This window comes from Diadema antillarum, unplaced genomic scaffold (genome assembly GCF_040938485.1).
Source record: "Diadema antillarum isolate AM-2024a unplaced genomic scaffold, OU_Dant_1.0 seq00001608_RagTag, whole genome shotgun sequence".
Lineage (NCBI taxonomy): Eukaryota > Metazoa > Echinodermata > Echinoidea > Diadematoida > Diadematidae > Diadema > Diadema antillarum.
Window position 1 is genome coordinate 167,273 of NW_027272321.1, and position 25,212 is coordinate 192,484.

General features: G+C 39.3%; 1 pseudogene; it reads left to right on the forward strand.

Moving 5' to 3' along the window:
• LOC139711084 (pancreatic triacylglycerol lipase-like) overlaps positions 1-23,978 on the forward strand; it is a 33,411-nt pseudogene extending 9,433 nt beyond the window's left edge.
• Positions 23,979-25,212: the final 1,234 nt, after the last annotated feature.

Here is a 25,212-nt window from a genome sequence, read left to right on the forward strand (position 1 = left end):
AATACGTAAGCTCTGATATCATGATTACGCTTTCATTGTCATCCCATCCAATTGTGTGCAGGCAAATAAGGAATACGATTAACTAAAATCAATGACATCACCTCCGTAACTTTTTATATAAGCATGGTTGGTCACCAGTATCATAAACACTGTGTAGGTGACATTTTATCATACATTTAAATTCAGCAAGCTGTAAAATCACTTTCTAATAACATTGACAAGTTCAACTGCGCATTGATGAAGTCAGATCTTTGATGTAGTGAAACGCCCACAAGCTCCACAGATGAGTTTATTCTGTTTGGCTCTAAGTGGATAGACATTATTATGAAGAATTGATCCAACACGTGGCATTTCATGTGGAAAATAAGCGCTGCGGTTGAACCCACAAACACTGTCGGTAACCTGGGGGTTCGTTTTATGAAGCTATCACAGTAAACTCTTTGCATAAATCTGAGAATGGTCAATGTCGCTCATAAACACTATCAGAGACTGTCAAAAGAGAAGTAAAATTTATTTCATGAAGTCTCTCACAAGTGTGTCTTATGAGTAACAAATCTCTCAGAACACTTTCATGAAACTGACCACGGAATATCATAATTTGAATAGCAATTCGCTAGCAAGAATCATGCATTGCATGTAACACAAGCAGTGAGATGTCATTCTCTACAATCTCACAATTGATGTTTTGAGTATTTTTTGTCAAAAACTGCACCCGAATTGTTGATTCCTGACCTCATAATCTTTCAAGCTCTGTTTAATAATCTTCCCCAGAAAGATGAAGTCACATTACAAGCCTATACAGTACTAACTTGATTAAACAGTTAATTACACAAAAATGTTATCACATCGTCCTTGTATCATTCACTTCCTGATGAAAAAAAGAACATCTTTTGAAATTCCACGTCTTTCATTTCACATCCTCTACTTACATGCCCTACTTTATCTGCAAGACTGCCTTTCTATTGGCATGCCTACGTGATAATCTTTGCTCTCTATAGAAAGTCAAAGTTTATACGTTCTTTCATTGACGCACTCATAAAGAGATCGTGCCTTATTTGTTATTAGCCCAAAACTATGGAACAATCTTCACCTCATATGTGTAACGTTTGCTATATTCAACTGGATCACGTGAATTCTCTCTCTTGACATATTTCATTCAACTTGACATAATGATACAGAGTGTTTTTCTGATATGAATCATTTGCGCGTGTGTGTGTCCGTTTTCATTTTCTTGTATGGGTGATTTTCCTCCTCTACCCCCTCCCCCCGACTGTAAATCAAAGCGTCATATAAGCCATTTTATGTGATGTAATAAGTTGTTACTATAATTATCAGTAATGATGATTTAGTTTCTATAGCGAATATAACGAATCAATGTTCCCTATATGCGTTTTACTATAACTCTTGTCCATTTAACGCACACACTATCAACACAGAGGCATATTAACAAATTACAATCGAAATAACAACGAATCATAAACGTACAACGCACAACATAAGCAGTATACCTCTATTTACGTAGCTTAAAAAAATGTATTCTACAAGAAGATTACCCGGTATTAATACTTTAATAGGAATGATGATAATAAATGCAAATTATTTGCGTCATATCCACTCCAGGCACATGCACCCTGCATGGTCACTGGATACTATTATTTCCAACCAGCACTGACAGTGTTCACTCTCCACTCCCAGGGGAGTATTCCAGCCAGTCGTCATCTTGCAGGCGCGAATATAGATGTTGATCTACCAAACATTCTCATCCTACCGGATACTCATTTATCCTCCTCGATTGGGACCAGCAATGTAGATAAAGTGGCGTACTGAAGGGGAAACGTGTCGAGCTTGGCAGGGGCTCGAACCCTCGAACCCGTACCACGTTAATGTGATTCAGTGACCAGCGCTCTTATCCATTCGGCCACGACACCTCCAAGTATGTTTTGATATCGAGAGACGGATAAAGACATAGATTACTGAGACCCGGGTATTGTACCGTATGAGTTTACTAGATACAATTCAAGCAAAGGAAATTACCTTGTGATCCGCACTTTACCTCTCAGACCGAGGAGTCTTTCGGACAATAAACTTTGCCTCTTGCATGTGTGTGTGTATGTGTGTGTGTATGTGTGTGTGTGCTTGTGTGTGTGTGTGTGTGTGTGTGTGTGTGTGTGTATGTGTGTGTAAAACAAGTGTGTCTTGGTTCATCTGCAACTGAAAGACGAGTCTTGCAGTGGAATATGTTCAATCTAAACAACGACATTCAAATTGTGGCACTGCAAAACAAAACAAAAAAGTATGTCAGGAACAATTCCTCCTGTGGGATTCAAATCAAGAGAACCAATTCCTTTCGGAGTAGAATATTGCATGCCTGTCGGATGTGACAGAGCGTGCCGTAGAAGTCTCCTTGTATTATGACGTGCGTGATAGCAGCTCAAAATGCGTGACATAGTCGACCCAAGACAGATTTAAATCGCCCCATTTGTACCGTTTGTTCATCTCCGCGAACTTTTTTTTTCTTCACGCACCTTTGATTCGAGAAATCTTTCATTTCTCACGATCTAGCGTCTAATTAAAGGTCACGCCACAACTTGCTCTCCCTTATTAATCCTATATCACTGGACAATGATGATATTATGAGTGTTGCTTGCATATTGTACGGTGTTTGCCTCCATCAAAAGAATATTAAGATGGCTGTAGTCATAGAGAAATATGACGTGCGATGTATGCCAAAAACATTTAGGACATGACGAAGATATAGTCAAAAACTGAAGAAATAGCGGCAAAACTAGCCGGTCATAATTTGTACATTGGAAAGGAAGGGATATGAGGATGAAGGGTTCAAATGGACAAAAACGCAGGGGAGAAAAGTAGAGAGCAAAGCAGGGAGAAATAGACAGACAGACAAACCGAGAAACAACACCTTTTTGTTCATAGCACGATGCATTTTGATACATGGAATAATCATGTCCGACCCTCGATGGGGAGTGGTGTGTTGTTGTTTTGTTTTTTCCTGGAAAGAAACTAAAAAAGAAAAAAGAATAAATCAGACAATAAGCATAACGCGACAACGAATAACAGCAGTGGAAAACGTGGTAGCATGAACGAATGAATGTGAAACGACGAAGAGAAAGCGTGTTAGATGAAAACAATGGCCGCGGTTTGAAAATGGGATTCAAGAGCGTACAGTTGCGACTAAGGCAGAGCAAAGAATCACAGGAAAAGACATAGCTGCGAGCAAGGAAATATCACGTGGTAGAGGAAGATCGAAGAGAACTTGAAGTGTGAGGGAATTATTGCGATCGCTCCACGACATCTTCAAAGCAAGGATGCGGTTGCCTTGGGAACCCGCCGGAGCTTGCCGCATCTCGCAGCGTGGAGCTGGCATTGTCCGTCAGTGTTACGCTCTGGTACCACCGACCACGTACGCTTTCATCTCTAGCTTGTCTGTTTTCACGCAAAGTCTCCGTTATATGAAATCATAAAGTCCCTTAAAGGGGCATTCCAGACGATTTTCATAATTTCACATCGTGTAGTACATAAATCGACAGGTCCATGTATAGATTTGTGGAATTTATTGTGGTCTTTGAGCAGAGAAACCAATACTCTGAAAAATCTTAAACAAATTACACTGAGCAGTCTTGATGACATAGGAGCCTCACATTTCAGAAATGTAGCAGTGTAATTCCATTACAATACCGCTTGACTGACAAGTTCATCTGTGTAGAATGTATGCATACCTTCTTCCTTTGTTCTGTTTCCTTGAGCCCCAACGTGTGCAATCTTATGGTGAGGCTGCCATGTCATCCTTGCTCATTGCAATTTGCTCTAAATTTTGAAAACATTCTTATTCCTCAGTTGCATGCCAGTCACTAAAAAGTCTAAAACTCTGTACCCAGTACAAGTGATTTATAGTTGTTCAAATATAAAAATCTGAAAATCAACCGGAGGTCTCCTTTAAAGTTACCGTTTAACAATGCTTCAGGAACTTCTAATTTATACATATGTATACATATATTTATACATATGTATACATATGCACACATTTATGTGAGATGCATGGTCCAATATGGTCCAGCGTGTCTGACGTAGTGTCAAAAGTGAAACTCTAAGAAATTTCGGTCGAGGTTACAAGTTATGCTGAATTCATCACCCACAGTCAAAAATGTAGGATTGACCGCATGAAAATCACACAAACAGATGTCTTGATTGTGATGTTATCATCGTTTCTTTGTTCATTTGCGTTTCTTTTTCTCCGTTCGAAGTCACTACAGCTCACTTAACATTATTCGGAACACACACACAGACACATATATATAATGATATGTAATATATCTTATCCGGTCTTGATATTCTAACGCAGAATCTTTAAAATTTCAGCATCCTTCTCGTCAGTTCATTGCCCACTCCACGAACATCAACCACGAAATCACATTAATGAAATGCTCGACAAGATTCGAACTAATTGGACTGAAATTTGTCGTGGTTGTAGATGCACATCACAGTTTCTCTGCACTCCGGCGGTGCCGTTGACTGTAGCACGCATGTATATTGACATCTGGCATTGCGTATGATTTCACGTATGCACAGTTCCAACACTCACATAATTGAGCGAACACAGATTGAGTTGGACGAATGTTTCCTCTGTTCCTAATCTTAAAGAGGAAATTACCCCAAATGTATATGTGGATTGACTGTATGCAGCGATCACAGTAAAACACATCGGTGAACTTTGAGGGAAATCTGACAGTCTGTTCAAAAGTTATGAAATGTTATGATATTTCAGAGTTTCGGTGCCGCCATCGCTGGATGTGAAGATTACAACGGTTCGTGACGCAACAGCAGAACAACGACGTTAAAGGCTTTTTATACTGTTAAATTGTAATGTTTTATTTCATACATTACATAATTATATGATCGATCAAGAACATTATCGTGCTATGGTTGAAAATTTCTTTGTTAGATCAATTTGTTTTTTATGATCATACGAGTTCACCAGCACATTAAGATACGAGGCTTCGAAAGGATCCATACTTCTACTTTTAATTCACATTAATAACATGATGAATTAATTCGCTTTAGTTTCTTTTGTCATGTTTACCGATGGTTGCATGATATGAATATTAGATTATCGTACGGAAATTTAATAGACCTCTCTAATGTTCTAAATGTAGATTTAAGTAAAGTTGCAAGCAGATTTTAATGAAATACCAATTATGTTACTTAATACCAGTAACGAGCAGCAACCTACGATACAAGCAAAATGGAAAACATTGATGTGAAAAAAAAAGAAGAAGCAAACATTAAGGAAGAGAAAAGTGGACACAAAGACAATCTGCTGTAAAATGAGAAAGTTAATACTTTATTCATTATATAAACACACACGCACACACACACACACACACACTAGTGACCAATCTGCCCTGCACGAATATCAGTGTAAGATGATCTGAAATGCCAAAAAGACATAAAGCATGTGTGTTTGGGGTTGTTGTTTTTTGCGACTTAAATCGTTCATGTACCGTGTGTATATCCCGGATCGCGACATTCTCGACAGCATCTGAACTTTAAAGCCCATAATAATCACGTCATGCTTTCAAACTATGCTTTCATATTTCGGGGGCTTTTCTTGGGACAAATCATAAACGACTGGAAGGCTTTAAGTTTTAATATCCTGTCACATCAATATCAGAAATCGTTATTCGGGCACTTAGTAAAATATATAGCCAGGTTTCCGTGACGTGGAGGCAAATAGTTTGATGGTTCAAGAGGGGCTTACCAAACACTCGAATTCTTGAAGTAAAGTAAGGTTAGTAAAGTTCGTAAAGTATAGGGACATAATAACGATACAATAAAATGACTGAAATGAAGAAGTCAGGCAATGAAAATCATGACATATTTTGTTTCCGCATGTATTCAATGAAAGTTTAACACGTTCTTCTGCCAAAAAGAAAATGTACTGCGAACGATTGTAGCCCCGGTCATAGCGTGTGCAACACTAACAGTATGTGAAATTACAACACTGCTCTATGCTATATTTTTAGTTGTCACTCAATACGAATGTGAACGTTGTCAACCATAGTGGAAAATTGCAGCTCATCATTATTCAAGCAGCAACATTGTATACCCGAAATGTTCTCTGTGTTACCAATACGAATGTACGTATCGAGTGCTCTTTCTTTGTCTTGTACCTGACGATTTAACTTCGGTTGAGGAGAATTTTATCTTCACGAGTGCACACTGAGTTCATACTGTTTCCTCTCATTTTGACACAAAACAGCAAATGAAACCCCACCTCCACCCTTTTTAAAATCAATTTCGCTTCACTGCAGCGAACCTAATCATGATTATTGTCGTATCTTTTCTACCTGGCATTACAGGTCGTCAACCTGCGATAAGTTACACAAACGGAAACAAACTAGAAATGTCGCTATGGCGACTGGTATACCTCCGCCTTATACATGGTTCTCCTAATAGGTCTATAGTTCAATGTCTTGACAATGTGTGATGAGTTTCACATAATTGGCAAAATATTAAAATGACAGGTTTGTCACAAATGTGTTGATTGTTCACTTTCCTTGAACTAGGTTTAATTGGGTGGATGGTATACTGCCAAAGAGCGCAGGTATTTGGGGATTTGAGGATAGTTACTTCACTTGACCTTTGACATTTGGGCAAGAAACTTCCCAGAGAATCTCTTTTGGGCTATACATGTATATATCAAGTTTCCAGAAAAATCTGGCGAGTATTGCATTTAAATATGAGGGGATAAGTGAAATTATGAGGAGTTGACCTTGACCTTTGACCCATGACCCCCACATTCCCTAGATAATCACTGCTAGTCGGTACATGCATATGTAGTAAGTTCCATGAAGATAGCTTGAACTATTTCCTAGATATGGAGAAAACAGTGAAGTTTTAACATTTTCACTTGACCTCTGACCTTTGACCTTTGACCTCATGATTTAAATCTCTCTCTCTGGAGATTCTTTATTTAATATTACAATAATACACAAAGTTTCCAGAAAAAAAAAACTCTCGGCATTGCATGGATATGGGGGGAAATAGTGAACTTTGAGCATTTGACCTTGAGCATGTGCCCCCAAAAGTTGATAGGCACAACTTCGTCCACTCATGCATATATACATACCAAGTTTCATTAGAATACCTTAAACGATTTTTGGGTTACGCTGTCCACAAAATTCATTACGGACGGATTAACGGACGGACGGACGGAAGGACGGACGGACGGACGGACGGAAGGACGGACGGACGGACGGACGGAAGGACGGACGGACAGACGGAAGGACGGACTGATGGACGGAAGGACGGCAACCCGAAAACATAATGCCTCCGGCGACACTTCGTGGCGGAGGCATAAAAAATACTGTACATATCATATTGATGACATTTGCAGTCACTTACAAAGCAGTTGGTGTCTATTCTCTCGTCAAGAAAACGGAAATATTTGGAAAATTGTAAACATTTGAAAAATCAAATGTTATTTTTGTTGTGGCAAGTAGGCTTGTTTTTTGTTGTTGTTTTTTCATATTGGTACCTTGAACGCCCCAGAGGGCTGACAATGATTGATATTTATGCTAGAAGTCTGCAACAAACGTTATTTCAACACATTTCAAAAAATTGTACAATCGCAGAGATTCTTAATGTGTGTTTATGTTTGTGGGTGTGTGTGTGTGTGTGTGTGTGTGTGTGTGTGTGTGTGTTTCTTTGTTTGTTCTCATGACCACGACTTCTGTACTCAGATAGCTACCTCAGCGGATCTTTCAGTTTAAAGGAACACTGAAATTTCATTCGAATAGAACTAGCTCTTTTCCATTCTCTCATGTACCTCTCAAAATGGTAAAATGAAGTCATCCCAACCATTTTTGTTGCATACAGCCTTACACATTCGAAGACGGATTAGCGCCTATAGAGCTGTGTGTTATGGAGTTTCTCGGAAGTAACGTGAAAACTACTTCCTGCTTAAAATTTTGACATATTTTGTCTGAAGAAGATCCACTAAACTCTGTACTACTTTATATCAAAAAGAGATATCGATAAACATCATCAGGCTCTTCATTATAGCCCTATATGGGACTTTATGCAGAAGGTAGAACATGCTTACATAAAGCTGAAATGCATTAGTCTTCTCTATAAATCCAATCTAAATCTTTTATAAATTTTCTATCTGGAAACTGTCGTAATCCACATTCTATGCCAATTAAAATAAAATAAAAAATTGCCTGAAACTTAATGACCAAAACAGTCACAAACAAGCGCATACATATGTTACCAAACAGTTAAGAAGGTTTATAGTAATTACACTGTCGATCATCCTACATTGGTGTCGAGTCCACACTTACATCATGACCTCTTATATCCACTATAAGAGTTGTATGTACCTGAAAAATCGACTTAAACAGTGATTACAACAACGTTCTACAAGATATCAAAATGTTTAAACAAGTCCTTCTCGAGATCTCCCTTGTTAGACATTCTTTGCAATATCATGTGTTGCGTGCCTAAACATACAATATTTGTCTGTGTAGGTATTTTGAGGCACTGTTTTTCAATTGGAGCAGTGATATTAAAGAAAAAATGTTCGAGTCATCACATTTGATGCGTATGTGTAGGTCAGTTGTAACACAAAACATCCTACCATATGAAAAGTTTGCAATAAAGCCTAAGATAGGAGATATCTCATTTTTCTCAATAGATCATAACTGTAGACCATTTATTCTAAAAAATTATCATAACTATTGTTCACATTTGGTATATTTAACAATACTTAACATTGATCATACTGATTAACATTCTTGAATTGGTTGTTTTTATCCCTTCCCCACCATGTCCACATTTTAGAACTATTATGAAGCACTAAAGCTGGGTTTTTGTTTCATCTGCAAATGGTAATAATACCTTTAATAATATGTCAGTTGAAATGGTTGGAGTGTGTGTTTCCCCTCCCGGCTCCAGTGAATTGGTTTATCAGTGGCAATCGTTCCGTTGAGTGATCATCATAAGGTATTTTGTATGATATTCATATTTATTCACAGTAGCTTCTAGTGTTCTACCAGAGGGTCCTGCCATTCCCAGTACCCTATAGCATTAATCATCACGTGTCCATTGAAACATCTGTCAAGAGGAAAATGATAGACACTTTTTTTTCCAAGACCTGAACGCATGGAGTTGGATTGGAACCCATACCGTCTGTTCGACATTTAAAGTGGAGTTGTATCCACGGGTGCACATCATGAGCTAAATACCCACGAGTCATACAACCCACGAGTCATACCACCCTCAAGTTATGCAACCCACGAGTCATACCACCCTCAAGTCATGCAACCTACGAGTCATACATGCAGGTATGAATCATACTGCCCATGTGTCACACAGCCCACGAGTTAAAGTGTCCACGATATGGCCCACGAGCTCCAAAGCAAATAAAATAAGTCACGATCTACCCATACGTTCAACGAGCAAGACACCAGGCAATCGTAGGCCTGGTTTTCTTGCTCAGTTTGGTGTCTATCTCGTAAGTGTTTTACTCATGGACCTTTGTCTAGCTAGCTCGTGGGCTGTATATGACTTGTGAGTGTGTATAGCTTGTTAGATGACCCCATATCCAGTGCATAACGCTGCTATCCGGTACACGTTATTGCCTTCTTTCATGAATAGAAGAGAGAGAGAGAGAGAGAGAGAGGGACAAACAGAGACGGAGAGACACGAAGAAATGCAATCTCTTTCAAATAGAGCAAGCGACAGATGAGATTACAACATTACAGCAAAATTTATTAATCATTTTGATTTACCATCTCTGGGAAATCTCTGGCAGTCAGCAGAGTGGTATCGATCGATATCTGTGGGTGTTCGCAGCATTTGGCGTTGAAGAAAAACAAAAGAGTTCCACTGAGGAGTCAAACTGATGCTGTGAGACACTGCTTCCTCCAATCATACTTCGCAATCCCTCTTCATCTCTTTCTCTCCCTTTCGATCTCTCTCCCGCCCTTTGTCGCCTTTTCCTCTTCCTCATCCTCATCCTCCTCCGCCTCCGCTCCGAAGTTCGTCGAGTACAATTGGTCATCACGATGCTTTCCATCATGTTAACAGGGACAATCGCAACACCCCGGGAGGTCATTGGTCGTTATTGATACAGGATATGTCGTATCCCTCCAATCCTGGAGACACGGGCGCCCCCAATGTCATGTCTCTTTCATTACTCACGACCTTGTCCTTGCCAGGGTCTTCTTCCGATCCTTCTCCTGCCGAGGGTTAACCTTCCTTTCAGGCTCTTGGCTGCATTCTCTTCCTGTAAAAATATTTGCCTATTCAGTTCACCTTAGCAAGCTTATCCTCAATCGTCCGCTTGCCTTCCACGTTAGTAGCTGAATAGACAAAAGAAAATGAAATAAATGAGAGTAAACACAGGGGGTTATGAAATCATAAAAGGTCATAAAGATATAGGTAATAGGAATGCTACTGCTGGCAATAAAATCACTAACTATAGATAATGGTGACAGATCCATGACAAAATAATACGCTATAGACAGTGGTAGTGTATTCAAATCTAAGATCAACCATAACGGTTTCTTGGCTCTTGCCCTACCTAGCAACGACTAAGTGGATTTTCTGTCTAAGGGAGTTTATTGGAAGGAACAGGTGAATTAAATACTTAATGTATGACATCCAGGAACTGTCATAGATCACCCGGTACAGAAGCAATTTATTGAATAGACGATAGCAATTATCGTTATGATTTTGATCATAACACAACAACAGCAATGATTACAATCATGTCAGTACTAATATTGGATGATCCATTGTAATTCTCATGGTGATTATATTGATAAGAAGACAATAGAGAAGTGACAGGGTGACGACATCGTGGGATGGAGTTTGAGAGAGACAATAGGGGGTTTGGACACGAGACTAGGCAAAGGTTGCGATATTGAAGGCGTCGCCAACTAAGAGGGTGATCAACACGATCAACCATTAGGTAGCACACTTCTCTCTTTATGAATGGCTGGCATTGGCGGGGACCACGATGCCTACCTCGTCAGACGCCAAGTGGATAGTTCACGTGATCTCCTAGCAGGTCTATCATCATCGCTCACGAAACAAACTGGAAGATGGAAACGCTACGCGAGATGAGAACTAAAAGGGGGCTTCTCTGGAAGACCAATAGTCCAATTTAAGAAGAGATGTAAGATATGAGAGACAGTGCGTTGCACTTTGTATACTGGTCAGCACCGTGTAATGGCGTTCTGGACCGTGTTCACGGGGAGTTGTTAGCTCGGCGCGGCAGTCCTGCTCCTTCACATATAGATCGCACGTTGTGATGTAAGAGCATATGTCAACACGCACTGCCGAAGTATGCGAAACCGAGTGAGGGATACAGAACGAGTTCCTCAAATATCTCTTGTTTAAGTGACTTGTTAAGATTTTTCTTTCTCTTTTTGTTTCTTTTGTTTCTCTATATTTTGTTTCTACTGTTTTATTTTGCTTCGTTTTGTTTTGTTTTGTCTTGATTTGTTTTGACAGGAGCAACACGATGTGAAATCCATCCAGTAGCTGCGACATGTTCAAAAAGAGTTTGAAGTAAAAGTTATGCTCTGCACTGAACCTGCTAAGGACTTAGGGAGACTGGATTCTCTCTCCCCCCCCCCCCCCTTCTCTCTCTCTCTCTCTCTCTCTCTCTCTCTCTCTCTCTCTCTGTCTATGTTTAAGGTCTATTCTCCGAATAAATAACTGGAAAATGCATTACAAAAACAACATCAACGAGGAGAAGGAGGAGAGTAATGAATGACTGCCGATGAAGACCAGAAGCATGATGGTAGACGACGTCAAGATTAGTCAACATGATGGGGTAGAAGGAGGAGGGAGGAGGAGGAGGAGGAGGAGGAAATGACGATGTGACTGGTGGAATCCTGAAGAGGGCAGCATGATTGTTCATCGCCATGGCAAATGTCTGAGTTTTTTGAACTTTTAAAAGCAAAAATTTTAAAAAAAGGGGGGAATGGCATATTCGGAAATTATGTTGTTCTTTCTATCTACCCAAATATAATCACGATACATCATTGAGCCGGACAGCCTCTCCCAATCGTAACTTGATTCATAATTTCGCCAGGGAGCTACGAAACACGTTTAGTAAAACAATATTTTTAGAATTCCAGGGTTCTCACAATCCTTTTCACCTTGTGGCAGTATTTCGGAATGATCACTCAACATGCCCAAAGATTTACGTTGTAAAAATGAAAGAAGATGAAAACAGTTGAGGTGCAACAACAATATGAAAAGTGCAGATGCAAATGAGTGATGTGAATCGTCCCATATGAGCCGAAAATATCGTTATCAAACTATTAATAGTAAATGTGCATCTGGTTTAGCTGTAAAATGCATGCGATGAGTAGCATTCGAAAGTAGTGATGTGAAAAATACCAAGCAAAACCCATGAAAAAAAAAAAACACGATCACAACACATTTTTGGTTTAAGGCTATTGAATCTAAGATTTCATAACATCGAAATACATGTATGTAATGATTATAAAGGTACATCAGCACGCCCGCAAGTGGTGAACGCGGCATGAAGAACTCGCACACGCTCGCGCAGGCGCGGAGACAATGGAAGGAAAAAACAACAACACCAAAGTGACGAAAATAGTCTTTCCTTATTTCTCAAAGCTACACAGCTATCGTTCATCTTATGCACACGATAACGCCTCTGTGCACAATCAAGGCGTTACTGCGAGATCGATCAAATCTCTTTGCCTTCGGTCTTTGAGGAGGAAAGGGATCATACTTAAAACCATAAAGTATTTTCTACCCAATAAAGTACCCATGTACACCTCATCCTACCAGCTCAAAGCCATGATATTGCATCCATAATTCAGGGGTATCGACGAGGCAGCGAGTACCGGCTAACAAATCAATCTTGAAATTCGATGCCTGAGTTTTTGTGAACCAGCGGGGCTGAGTGACCTTTTCTCTTTTTCTTTTTCTTCATATTTTGTTTTACAAATAAAAGGACGAAAGTGGAAAGAAGTGAGAAAAAAGCCAAAGGTTAAGACTCCCATCACACTGACAAATGTCCACCTACTGTGGTCTTCTTCATCGGTTGCTGTGAATATTTCATGGCATAACGCATCGTCTGTCCTGAACTCTCATGAAAATAACATCGCGAAAGTCTCAGTTTTCGATAACTGTCTCACAAAAGAATACGCTCCATTATGGGGGGAAAGTTTGGATAATACCAACCATCGCGCGTATCATAATGGGTAAATTGATTCCATCGAAAAGACAGAGATCGAGCAGTTGGGTCGAGGTTTAGCTATAAAGGGCAATTCCGTACCATCGCACGTGGAGGGTTTGCACGTTGCAAAAAGAAAAAAAACCCCACAATATTAGTAATATAAAAAAAAAGAGAAAACAACGAACGTTGGGGGCGATATTTTACGTTGTCCGGGAGCTCGCTTGAACAAAATACGGAATCGACAATGACGTGTATTCCGGAATCTCGAGGTGTTATTGTGAATTGTTGTTCATCTGAGCATTTATTTTCGTGCTTTCCTCTCAAGTTTCCTGAGGCAAAGATTTGCTTTGACGTACTATGGCTTTAGAATTACTGTTCCGTTTGATATTTCCACCCATGCACTCCTAAACCTACAACTTGCGACTATTGACAACATATTTTAAGATAACAATTCACCTTCTTATCACTTTATAATGGTTTACGCTTGACGACGTCGTATAAAATAAGAAAAAAGAAAGAAGTTCCATGCAAGCTTCACATCATGTGATATAGACATCATGTTAAGTTTCAAATGCAATTACACTGCCAGGCTTAAATTAGCATGTACAATTATGAGCAATCTGTACTCAGGATTTGTGGTATTCAAGTTACTCGAGTTCAGTGTTTTCGAGTCGTATCACCAAAGACAATGATATGTACTAAATGCGTCCGGCAGTTATCTCGGAATATCAGTCTTACAATTAAATCTTCATTATTTCTTTTAGATAGTATATCTTGTAGTATATCAATATATCTATTATAGTATCTTGAAGATCGTATGTAGTAAAGTGGACAAGCTGACAAATTGTATATCCAGCTGACCTACCCAACTAGTCGTTACATTCCCCTCCCCCCTCAGCTTACTATCCGTGTTCAGTGAATACTTGCAAGCGGTCACGACGGTTGAAGTAATCTGTGTATGACAAAAATAATCCCCGAATTGTAAAACTCTTTTCACATAACAAATATAGCCAATCTTTCTAAAGCAGCTGGTGCTGTTCCTCAAAAGTTAATACTGTCCAAGTACTAAAGAAGGGAGACAGAATTCCTGGCAGTAATTACAAGCAAAATGCCTTTCTTTACGTCCTTTCCTCAAAATTCTTGGATGGAAAATAAGTTACTGGGTGATCTCCTTTTAGGAGATGGAGAAAAACCACCGTCTAACGTTTTGGAACAGAATATGTTATAGGAAGCTCAACTGATAATCACTCATTGGTTATTTCGAGAGCGTTTAGCAGACGATTAAAAGAGACTTCCGGGTGATTTTCAGACGTTTACATTTGAACAACTATAAGTTGGTTATAGTGGGTATGGAGTTTCAGTATCTATAGAGGTTTTGATGAGCAATAAGAATGTTTTCAAATGTACAATGAACAAGGATGATGACATAACAGCTTCACATAAGAATGCATGATTGGATGTTCAAGAAAGCACACAAAAAATAGGAAGCATTCATAAATTCTGCACATTGTGTAGGTGAAGTCGTTAAGTAGGTGGTATTGCAATGAATTACATTGCTACATTACTACAATATCTGAGTCTCCTATGTCATCATCCTCGTTCAGTGTATAAGTTTTAGGATTTTCAGTGTATTCGTTTCTCAGCTCAAGAACCACGATAAATTCCACAAATACATGGCACTATCAATTAATGTACTTCATGATGTGAAATTGTATAAATTGTCTCGAATGCTCCTTTAACAGCGAAATCTTAGGGTCCAAACTTTATCATGCTCGTGTCACAGGTTTAGGATACAGGCAATTGGAAAGGGACATATAAAGTAACAGTCCTAAAGTCTAGAATGACCTCGCTGTTGACGTCACAATTAGCCTTTCCCTCCCCATTTTCTGACGCAGAGTAAATCTTTATCGATAGAAAGGTAAGACAAAGAAACCATTTCATCTGCTACATGTTAATAATACTAGCATTGTCTCATAATCCTTTGACGTTCAAGCCACATCGAGATTCAGCTTGAGACGTCTGTATATTCTTGTTCCTCAACCCTGAATTAAAGAGGTGCTTACTCCAGTAACCATGGTGCTCTTTAACTTTTTTTTGTATTTCCCCTTTTTGTTGCTTGTTATTGATGATAATCAGATTTATTCGTTATCGACTTAAGCTTTGTTTCCGTCATTTCATTAGACAAGGTATTAGGCATTGCGTTATATACGTTATATACCTTCTCATGCACCATCGCATGGTTATCATACTCTTGTAAGCAGTTTCTATGTCTCGAACTGTAGTTTAGTAATGTTTATTTCGTTTTTGACTAGTTACATATGGTATATTTTGTTGTGAAATACGATAAGTGAATTCAATTTAGACTACAAATGTCGCTATGGTGACTGATGCCTCCGCCATAATGCATGATTCTCCCAATAAGGCGTATAGTACAATGTCTTCACAGTGTGTGATCCATGACAGTTTCACATAACTGGCAAAATATTGAAATGACAGGTTTGTCAGAAATGTCTTGAACTTGGTTTGCTATAATTTTCTAAGAGTACAGGTACACATATTTGGGGAATTTTGGGGAAGTTTATGCATTGAGCAAATTAATTTCCAAGGTATGAAGAAAGAGTGTGATGACGGTACAAAATAGATTTTTTCTTTTTTGTTTGTTTGGGGGGGGGGGTATTGAAACCTGGCCTTTGACCCTTAACCTTTGACCTTTGGCCTTCAGGCTGGAAATTTCCGGGGGAATCTCCATTAGGTAATGCATGTATTAAAGGGATTGTATAGTTTTGGTTGAGACCTAATTTCAGGTTTCTAACATTTTTTGGTGAGATGATGAGAAACCTCTTTTAAAATATCAAAAGAGCATGTAATTCTATGAGGAAGTCAACGTTTATTTGATGAAAATTGGTTTTGAAATGGCTGAGATATAAAAAAGAGCAATTCTAATAAAGTGTGGGACCCACACTTTATTACAATCGCTTTGTTTTACTTTGTTTTTGAATGGTTCAGTCATTCCAAACCTGATTTTCATCAAATAAACTTTGAATTCCTCGTAAAATGGTATGCTCTATACTATAGCATTGAAGTGTTTTCTTGGTATCTCGCAAAAAGTTAAAAGTGCAATTCTCATCTCCACCAATACTGTACCATCCCTTTAAGTTTCGAAACTAAAAATGCAGGCATTGCATAATCTAGAATATGAGGGAAATAGTAAAATTTTGAGGAGTTGACCTTGACCTTTGACCCCTGACTATTGACCCATGACCCCTAAAATCTCTAGATAATCCCTACCAGACAGTACATGCGTATGTACCAAGTTCCACGAAGATACATTGAACCATTTGCGAGAAAAGTGATATTGCAACATTTTCACCTAACCTTTGACCTTTTGACCTTTGACCTTATGACATGAAACTCTCTCTGGAGAATTTTTACGCAGTAGTACATGTCCACACCAAGTTTCAAGAAAATACCTTCGGGCATTGCATAGATATGGGGGAAATTGCAACATTTGTAGCATTTGACCTTGACCTTTTGACCTTTGACCTCTTGCCAATGTCACTAAAATCTACTCAACTAATTATCCCATCATACATCATCCTTGGACCAAGTTTGGTGAAAGCTGCTTCATCCAGTTTTGAGGTATCACGTAAACAGATAAATTTTAGGATTTGACCTTGATCTTTGACCTTTGACCTCTGTCCGATTTCACTGAAAAACTAATCAAGTAATTGTCTCATCATACATCATCCTCCAGCAAGGTTTGGTGAAATTTGCTCCATCCAGTCTTGAGTTATCGCGTAACGGATACAATTGCATGATTTGACCTTGACCTTTGACCTTTGACCTTTAACCGAATTCAACCAAAATCAAATCAAATAATTGCCCTATCATTCTTCATACTTGGACCAAATTTGGTAAAATTCCAGTAAATACTACTTAAGTTATCGCGTAAACGAAAGCGGACGGACGGACGGACAACCCGAAAACATAATGCCTCCGGCACCACTTCGTGGCGGAGGCATAAAAAATATCTACCTATAATCATCTGCGATAATCTGTGTGAATTGATACTGCAAACCACACGTACAAATATATACACGGCGTGATATATTTGATTTGAAATGATTAGATTCGATTTGATCTGATTTGATTTGATTTGACTTGATTTTTTTCTGTATGGCAAATAATAATAGTGCTTTGCAATTCCATCAGTTTTCAACTATTTCATTAACATTATAAATTATAATTATACGAATATGATATTGCACAGTAATATGGCTGTGTAAAATGGAGGAATAATCAATAACAGAAGAAGCACTTTCCAGAATTTTAATATAGAAGTTTTAATACTATACAATATGAGATCCTCAGCAATGTTTGGTGTACTCATGTAGGTCAATGCAAGCAATACCCTACCCAACAAGAATATCACTACTACAACAGCGACGACGACGACGACGACGACGATGAAATGATTTGTCATTTTTGTCATTTGGTTTTTCGTGCGTATCAGGCTTGTACCTCTTCGCAGCTTTCGGTTTCCTGAGGATCAGTGCTATATAAATATACTCTTTTTTTAATTTCAAAGGGATCATTTACCGTTTACGTCTCAGTGCATGTTTCAAGGAACAAGCATTATCAAAGTTTATCCCATGAGATGCCTCACTCACCAAGGACTGGAGCATGTTATGTAGATGACATAATTGCATATTCACACCTGTTCAAGACAAAGACACTGGGCTCCATTCATCTCAGCTTCATTCAGTGACAAGGATAATCCGTTCTTTAAGCGTACGTAATTGCCAAATATGTATATATATATATCATTAGAAAAGTGTATTTGTTAACAGTTCATATCCTTAGAAAAGATACGATGCATTGTAATGTGAAATTTGCAGTTCTGTCAGTTTTGTTCAATCCTCCTTTATATTCTGTATAAATACGCTTGCCTATTAATACCGTAATTTCACTCCTTCCATATCCGATACAATCATTCCCACTATGTCGTCCTAGAAAGCAGATTTATCTTAAAGAGAGAAGAATGGATAAGGTTTATAAGAAAATATAAAGAAAAAATAATTAGATATATATAGTTATCTTTAAGTTTAATTACACTTTGATATTCATGGAAAATCACGCTCCCTTTGATTGAAATATAATCTTGTCAGCATCGCACGTCGAGTTCAGATATAATCTTGTCGGTATCTCCACTGAAAAATCATCAGAATTTCTTCAGTTAGTTCAAACAATATTGTTTCATGCTTTTGATTGATATTACCCTTCATTTTGAGGAATAAAACTCTTGTACACAATACTTGACCACATCAAGTCATAACGCACGCATGATTCGACCATGAAATATCTCTTTTTCTATTCGTTAGATGCCCTTGAGGCTCTTGGCTCTTCCATCCATTATTCGCTTTGTTTCGACTCGTACGTTTTAAGCGCAAGAAATGACAGATACGCAGATTAAGCATTACGTAACTGTAAATGCGATTTCTTCAATGAACCTTGATTGTGATACACATAAAGAATATACACATGTTGTTTCTCCCAAGATATTGTTGACAGAGGAGACTGAGGTAAATTCTCACGAACTGTAAAGGGTTTTCCATAATTTCACAAGAGATATCTTGTAAAGAAATATGACTCTGTTACACAACTTCACAGTAAGAGAGAAATTTCGAGAGGCAAATGGTACGTTTCATTTGATAATGACTGTGCGAGGTGAAAAGAACATTGGTAGAAATGTCAAGAGTGAAAATGTCAGAGGTTAACATTTCTGAATTCATGGATGCACAAGGTTATACTTTTTTGGGGGGTGCAAAGTTAACGAATGCGCACAGCAATACTCATGTGCAATGACATAAATATGCAATATTTGTATCGACATTTATGTTCAATTCCCAATCACTTTTACCCCTGACATTTGTATAGCTCTAACGTGTTAGACACCCAAGCGATTTCTACACTGGAATGTTTCATCCGATCACTTTCCTTTTCGATAAACAAATTTGGCAGCAGAGAAAAAGTAACGAGCTCACTTCTACTTGGTCTTGCACTCGATCTAGTTACACACATCTCCTGAATCGTGGCTGTTTACTATGAACGACAGTATTATTGATGGCTTCAGTTTCTCAAGCAGACAAGATGGGGGAAAGAGGAAAAGGTATAATCTTGATACACTATCTCTCATGCATTATACTTGAAGAGGTTTTTTTCCATCACACGGAAGCAAGGTAGATCAGATGAGCCATTGTAATAGGATTACGCTAACAACACATGATGAGTAAACTCAGGGCCCAAAGTCATATGTATCCTATCGTCTGCCACGTGCGCGCCAAATTTTTATAAAGCAGACGACACTGGACGTCAGCTTAGATTCGCGCGGAAATCAGTTACCAGGTCAGACGACGCCAAGATGAGGTTCTTTCATTTTCTCACCTTCCTTGTTCTAGCTGCATGCAGTTTTCAAGGTATACAAACATAACATACAAAATACCGAAACGCTTCTTGTTGTTATCATTCAGTTTGTAGGGTTTTGTTTTGTCTTGTGTTATTTTTTCGTTCATAATCACAAGTCATCTCCACAGTTTCTTTAGGTCAATTTTGGATTATTCAATGTTTGAGTAATGACAAAGATAAAGAAATTATTGACATGATGGAGTTTGACTATTATACGCAGTACCCGCTTCTATATCTAGGGATCAGAAACATCACGGGCTTCATCGAAAGCTCGGGATTCTAGTGGATATGACGCCTATCTAGCAATCATGAGGCCATGGGTTAGAATCCTACTAATAGGCCTACGTATGGCCATGATTTTTTTTGTCATGGCTATTAATCAGGCAATATATAATCGGTGTTTAATCGATGAATGGCAATTTGCAGCCAGTTGCAACTCAAGTTCCTAGTACTTACCACTTCCCTTGCCATATACCACCGTCAGTCCCTGCACGGACGGAATTGACTCTTGGCTGAATCTGTAACATTACCTGTAAGGTGTGGATAAAGAAAGAGTTAGCTTTTTACCACTTTGAAAAACCTCTCCTTTATTACCGTCGAAAAGTAACAGGCTCTTTTCAAAATATCACTTCTGAAAGACTGTTCTTGAAGTGAAGTGCATCAGCCTTACAAGAGATCGCAATTATGATTTATGACTAGTTGTCTTCCTTGTGTTATCATTTTGTGTCACCAGAGTTCTCGCCGAAATTTATTTCTGTTTCTTAGGGCAGACATGAAACATACTAGACCAACATTGACAAGCTTACAACAATGTGTAAAATAGATAAGACAATCAAGTTTCATTGAATGTATTGTGCACTTGTGCACTTGAATTAGGGGCTTTCAATGACGAGTTCGTCACCTTCATTCAACAAAATTCGTCTGACACAAGGAGTTAGACCCTGCTGTTGATTAGGACCAAGTCTTGTTGCCTGTCCTCCTCAACGGTTCTCCTTACTTACATGCCAAGTCTACTATCCAAAACAATGGCAATGGATGATGGCTAGCAAATACACAGGTATCTTATGGGGAAAAAGATTTCAACTGTCCATTCCGGATCAATATCTATACCCTCTTCAATCACAAGACGGTGCAGCAGACACGGTGACGTACGACGACCTGGGCAGCTTCAGCTACGGGAACGGCGCCCCGATCTGTCACCACGCCATGCCGGAGAGCCCCGAGGACATACGCACTCGCTTCTGGCTCTTCACTCGCAGCAACACGAACTCCGGGCAGGAGCTCGACCGGAAATCGTCGAAGTTGATCAGGACCTCGTACTTCTCTGCAAGCAGAGACACAAAGTTCATCATTCATGGCTACACGGACGAGTACACAAGCGGCTGGGCTATGGACATGAAGAACGCTCTACTGACCAAGGTACAATATACTTAACCTACTTTCTCATAAGCGGTCATCATTTTGTCCCTTTCTATTAGCTATAATAATGACATAAGGTAAAAAGGAATGATGAAATCTGCGTTTTCAGCAGTATTTTGAAACGAAAATGGAATCAGAATGATTCATAGTATTACACATAGTACTGTCTACCAAAATTTGCACTGAAGGTAAACTGGATCGAAAGAGGAGGTTACCCTGTTCCTTTGGTCGATTCTTTCAGATTTTTCTGTTGCTTGTTTGTTTGTTTGCTTGTTTGTTGTTTTTTATCTGTATTCTTGTACTGGTACCCTTACCACTCAACTTAGTCAACAATACAGTGAGGGAATTTTTAACCCTCGGCGATAGACTATTAAGATACTATTGACCATTTTCCCGATATCATTTGGCCTCAAAGAACACAAACGTTATCATGGTGGACTGGCAGGAGGGTGCTGGTCGTTTGAATTACGCCACTAGCCGGGCCAACACACGCGTAGTCGGGCGCGAGATCGCCAAACTCATCGAGCTCCTGGCGTCGACCACCGGCGCGTCCTACAGCAGCATGCATATCATTGGCCACAGCCTCGGGGCGCACACCGCCGGCTACGCGGGAGAGGCGCGCTCTGGGATTGGGCGACTCACTGGTAAGTGATGAACACGAACCGGCACCCCGGTCACACACAAACACACGAACACACCCGAATACAATCACATATAAAGGCACAACAAAACACGCACTAACAAAAAAAAAAGCTATATAATTACAGACACAGAACACGCCAATAAAACGAGAAACACAGGGGCGGATCCAGGAATTCTGTAAAGGGGCCGGGGGGGGGGGGGGAGGGGGGGGGGCAACTAATATTTCTGGTGCCACTGTTGGGTTTCATTTTTTTTCTTTTTTTTCTATTGTTTTTAACGAAGAATAAAGGGGGGAGCGTGCGCCTGTTACGCCCCCCTCTGGATCCGCCACTGAAACAGATAGGCATTCAGCATTAAGAGTACCTTCAAGCAAAACATTGCAAATATCCCACTTGCTTCTGTGCCGTATTATCCACGGTGACCGATAGATCATTTCACATCTAAAAATAAGTGAATAGAAACATCAAATCATGGATATTAGGGTAGACATAGCCAAAGAGTGCACGGACGTCGACCATGGGGTCTTGTTTTGTGGATGTTGCCATTTGACACAAGAATATCAAAACCTTGGTTCTAAGAGTATAGAATCACAAAAACAAATGGGAGATACTTACATTGATTACTGAGCAAGTAATGGATAAGAATTTGGCGTCTATTTCTTCTTCTTCTTCGTCTTCCTCCTCCTCTTCTTCTTCTTTACTTTATTTTAATATGTTTAGATGACTAACGGGAAATACCTATCAAATTATTGCTATTATTCCATCAATTACCTGGCTGCTCGCTCGATTTACAGGCCTGGACCCAGCTGGACCAGAGTTTTCTGGCTACGAGAATGAGTGCAAGCTGGACTCTTCTGATGCTGATTTCGTCGATGCAATTCACACCGACGGTGGAGCAACAGGAGCTGGTCTATTGGAGCAGGTACAGTATCAAAAGTAGACTATACTTTGTAAGAAACGTTATACATTCTTAAACATGAGGGCCTATCTCACAAGGGGAGACTTCGTCGCGACTAGTGCTACTCTGTAAAGCATGATATATTAAGGCCAAGAAGTGGATTGCGCGGTCACAAAGAAGGAGACTCTTGTGCGACGACCGAAACGTCTGCAAACGAGGTGACAACTTAATCACGGAGATGTTAACGCCGTGTGTCAGAAACATCTTCTTCTTAGTCGCGAAGACGTCTCCGCGACGTCTCCGTTGGGTGGCCAATGGGTCTCCGCAAGGTCGCGGAGACATCTCCGAGACCATTTGAAGACTAGAAAAAGTCTCCGAAGAGAGGCTAGTGTTCAGGAGATGTCGTGGAGACTCCGCGAACACTGCGCGACCAGTGAGACTCGAGTCTCCACCAGGTCGCCACCTAATCTCCAAGCCAACGAAATACTTATTTTACCAACGACAATGTTCAGTAATGTGCAGTAATGAATAGGTGACCTGTTGAGCTGTGTGACTTTGAATGTTTTGGAGAGGTCTGTTTTCACTGGAGAAAGTGGACATAAAGATTAGTGTTAATTCCCTCCTTAATCAAAATGAGTGTATTATAGTGCCACTGCAATAAGATTTCAGGGGATTTATATATTTTTGTTGCTGTTGTTGTTTGTATTTTCTTTCGCTTTGTTTTTCAAAACCCCATGTAAAAATCCAAATTTACCCCCATCGCTGTTGTTGAAACAACGATGTCATGGACTCCGGATGAAATATGTGCTCACACTGCAACTGCTACCCTTGGTTTTAACAACAACAAAAAATACTCTGTAAAGATGCCAAAGATAACATTAAAAATGATGCTAACAATCCTGATGAGAGTATACTTCAGATTGCTGCTATCAGTAGGTCTACAACCACCATCACTATTCCTAACGATCATTACAACTATGTACCTTGTAATTATCATGGCATCATTCGCTCCATACCGTTTCAGCTGGGTCACCAGGATTTCTACCCCAACGAGGGCGTGGACCAGCCTGGCTGCGAGGGGACGAGCGTGCTTGAAGCCTGCGATCACATGAGGGCGACACACTTGTTCACCGAGACCGTCACGTCGAGCTGAAGTTTCTCTCCCTCGCACAAATGCAGCAGTTGGTCGAGCTACCCGAATTGCGCCCGCTGCGGCTCCTGCCCGGAGATGGGTTACAATGCCCAAAAGAGTCGCGGAACGGGAGCCTTCTTTATCGAGACCAACGGAGCCAGCCCATTCTGTGCCTAGAAGTAGATTAATTTATTTATCGAACTATCTCTATACATCTATATGATATCTATCTATCTTTCTCTCTTCAATCCCCACACTGTAAAGCAGATGAGATACATAATTTGAATAACATATTTTTGTGCAAATATGAAATGAAAATTTCTACCAATCGTTATCGATTTTATTATATTATATTATATTATATTACATTATATCATATATATATATATATATATATATATATAAAATTATGTGTGTCTGTGTGTGTGTGTGTATGTGTGCGTGTCCGTGTGTGTGTGAGTGGTGTATGCTTACTGCAAAAATTATGCTTATTATGTCTTCAACGGTACTTCTATGTTTTACTTTGAATCTATATAGAACTGATTGTTTTGTATGAGAATGAATGAATGAGGATGAAGATAAAGGAAACATGAAAGAAAAAATCTCATGGCGATATAGCTTCCGATTGCTTTAAAGTTAAAGGAGAAGGTAATAAAAATACCTCTGAAGTCATTCCTAGTCAGTGTCTACTTTGTGTAACCCTTTTGGTGTTTTGAGTGTATAGACAATAAAAATCCCATAGCGCGGTATTCATTGTCCAAAGTCCCTGACACAAAAAGGGGGTCAAGAGTACAGTACGGATAATTACAAATATAATTTCTTTCTTTTTTTTCCTTTTTTGACAAATCAGTCCAAACAACCGCTCTTTTTGAAGGTCAAGCCCTACTAACGCTGCGGAAAAAGTTCAGTGGCTATTTAGCACATCGTCAAAAACACGAAAATAAGTTCAGCCCATACTCTCTAAAAAAAATCGAGTGAAAATTTTCACTCTAAAAAGAGTGAATTTCAAGTGAAATTGGAGTGAATTTTGAGTGAAAATGCTCATTTTCACTCATTTTGGAGTGACGTCAGGGATCACTCCAAAATCTTCGAGTGATCCCTGACGTCACTCCAAAATGAGTGAAAATGAGCATTTTCACTCAAAATTCACTCCAATTTCACTCGAAATTCACTCTTTTTTGTATTCACTCTTTTTAGAATGAAAATTTTCACTCGATTTTTTTTAGAGAGTATACTCCAGTCCAGTTACTGTGAAAGTCGCCGATTCGTCCACGTTTCCAGCAAACGAGTTTGCTTGTTTATTGAAATGTTTCAATGATAACAATGAAAACAAAAATCTTTCCGATAACTATTATGACTGGAAAGCTTGTCAAAAGTTTCCCGGATTATAGGTCACTGTACTTTGTTGATA